This window comes from Dendroctonus ponderosae, unplaced genomic scaffold (genome assembly GCF_020466585.1).
Source record: "Dendroctonus ponderosae isolate FM_Combo_2020 unplaced genomic scaffold, Dpon_F_20191213v2 Dpon_F_20191213_2, whole genome shotgun sequence".
Lineage (NCBI taxonomy): Eukaryota > Metazoa > Arthropoda > Insecta > Coleoptera > Curculionidae > Dendroctonus > Dendroctonus ponderosae.
In genome coordinates, this window is record NW_026018165.1 from 15701288 (window position 1) to 15704311 (window position 3024).

The 3024-nt window shown below is 35.7% G+C and overlaps 1 protein-coding gene across 1 annotated transcript in view; it reads right to left on the reverse strand.

The window, feature by feature from the left end:
- The window catches only part of LOC109542176 (cell cycle checkpoint protein RAD17), a gene marked incomplete in the record, with an annotated part of 11973 nt that overhangs the window by 7279 nt on the left and 1670 nt on the right, over nucleotides 1-3024 (reverse strand).

Here is a 3024-nt window from a genome sequence, read left to right on the forward strand (position 1 = left end):
AAATTCTGTCTTTTTTAAAGACAAAAATTTTTGAGGCGAAATACCCAAAAAGAAGTTTGTAAAAAATGAATCCGCCTCAACAATATAGAACTTAACTTCAAAGCATGCAGATATGTAGAAAAAAATGATAAAAATAATATATTTTCAATTTTTTATTATTTCATCGAGGTAAATAACCCTCGTTAATCAAGACTGTAAGAGCAGCCTAATCAAAAAATCGCTGTCGAAAAAGTCTCCCTTAATGGATTTGTACGTTCAGCATTTTTCCAATTAATTATTTTAAAATTAATTTGTAAATTGTTTGAATCGTTTCGTACTCTTCAAGTGAGATCTAATTTTGAATCACTCAGTATATAATATATCGAAAATTTTACTTACTTTAAAGCTATTGTATTTTTGTTGGGCTTGAACCTGGGCCCAAGACGTTTTAAAGCCGACTTCCATACTTGAGCGGATTTTTCACACCAAATCCACAAAACAGAACTGATTCCCATAAATAAGGACATGAAGTGGCGCAATAGCAAAAAAAACCACATCGATGGTTTCTGATCTCCACTCAACCATTTTTCTCTGCAAATAATAATAAACATTACCTCAGGAACGAAAACAATAGTATTAAGAAGGTTCCTTATTTCTAAACATATAAGTTTATCCATAAAAGGGAATATCGTAATGGGTTCCATTCATACAGCTTCAAGATCTAAGCTGGCAAAAAGTGCAAAGAAATCTTCTAGAACTTCACGCTAGAACGCAAAAAATATGCTCTCCGACTTCATTCCTATGCATCTACGATTTGAACGGCAGAAAAGCGCGGGTACCTAATATTACCTACTCGTATTTTTTGAGTTATACGTAGTTACTGAGTATAATTACAAGAGCGTGTAAGAAAGAAATGACTACTGAACTACATACTTAGAAATTTAGATACCTACTAATCTGAACTTAATGCCTGCATGATTGTACTCACCTATCACTATATTCGATGAAATAACTCATCATTACTACAAAAATTGGAACCACATACAATGTTGCCAAAGCGCCCAGAAAATCCCTTTCCGTGCGGGGCTGCCCCTGAGTGAGTGGCGTCGATAAGGAATTCCGTGGCAACTTCGGTGCCTTGAGAACGAAGATCCAGCCTATCGTTAGCAGTAGTCCTCCAGCGCAAAAATAAAGGAAGTGCGGCACTAACGCTAGGTACCAGAGAGTGAATAGATTTTTATTGCCGATGTAACACGTTCCTGAAACAAACAACAGTATATTAAATTTGGTTTCCAACAAATTCCTGTATGAAATGTACAAAAAAAATTATTGTATCGCTCTAAAATTAGGAGATTGATGTACTTTCGGACGCATGCAAGCGCGGACTTCGCCGGGTTTATATGTGTTACCGATATTTTTCCTAATTTGATAGACAAAAGACTGAGTTTGCTGCTGAATGTATATGCAAATTTCGCTTTCTGGGTCAAAACTACTCGAATTTCCCCACTCATGTTGTTAGACTGAATCGAATTTTCAATTCTCTATCCAACGATGCCAAAACGAATTCTGTAGCTCATATGGTTCTTGAGAAATTTCGAAAAAAGCAGCATCATGCTTGAGTCGATTTTGCAACTCATAAAAAACACCCTCATCTGAAACTTCTTGAAATCAAGACTTTTTCGAGAAATCTGCCAACATTTCCTTATCGACGATTCACTTTCTAAAAAGACCATTTAGTTCTCTCGGGAATGATGTGAAAATGAGCGTCAAATGAAAACAAACGTTTGAAAACAAAAAATATCATCGCTGCTTTGACTTTTCATTAGCAAGTTGTAAAAGAGTGGCTTTTTAATATCAAAAATGTTCGTAATTTGAAGTAAAGAGCGTAATTATTCTTTTCGAACGGTTAAGTATTTCAATAGGTTACCAATCAAAGATGGGACCGATCTTCAACTGGTTCAACTTCTGGAAATTTGCGCAAAAAATGTGATGCCCTGTAGGCCCTTCAAAGGAATCGCGCCAATTTTTAATCACCCTGTGTGTATAAGAGCAAAGAAAAATATTAGCAAGAATAAATTATAAAATTTGTTAATAACATCGTTTTTATTGATGTTCAAAAATGATCACATTTTACTGCCTTACGTTTACTTACTGTTACTAATTACATTTTGTATGACTTCTGGCATAATTCGGCAACCACCAGCGCCTTTATTACCAGAAAAACAGTCTATACTAACTAGGTTGCAATTTTCGCTTGCTTTGAAATATCTCGACTATCTATGGTTGATGGTTGGCTCGTTTCTCGTAAGATTGGTATCCCAAGAGGAAAGAGGTCGAGGAAAGAATATTTATGAGCTGCGGCTTTCTTTGTTTTTCGGGTCAAATAAAACCCACGAGATACCAACCTAGATACCTACGGTCCAGACCGCTGTAGAGGAAACAAAAGAAAATTTGCATACGAAGCGCGCTTGTTAAAAATGAACCGATGACAAGGGCTAAAAGCTGTAGTCGCAAACGGTATCCAACTGTTTGCTCTTAAATGGAGTCGTGCGAGAGATTCGTTCCTTATTCATGCGGTCTGGCAAGTTTTTCAATACTCCTAGATGCTAATCAGTGGGATGCATTATATCGCATATATAAGTCGGAAGAGGTTCCATAATACTTCAAGATTTTGTAGTTTCTCAAAATACCTCGACTGCTACATCATTTTCATCGGAAAGAAACAAGGAATGCAACGAACTAATTAAAAACTACCGGGGCCTTTCCAGTTCCCAAATAATCAACATTTTCTGACTCTTTTGAACGGTCGCAATCTTCAACGGATGATATCTTCCTTATTTTCGACCCACAACTTTCATGTTCGCTATCGGGCACCTTCTTAGGTCGGAAACAATCCAATAAGGGAAAAAAACGCGATTGCAAAATTTTGATTTTTGGTCGAAAATTTCATAGGTAAGAGGTCGATTTTTCCAAAAAATTCAATTTTTATTTTATTATTTATTAGAATTTTTATCTTATCTGAATAATAAAGAACCAACAATTAAA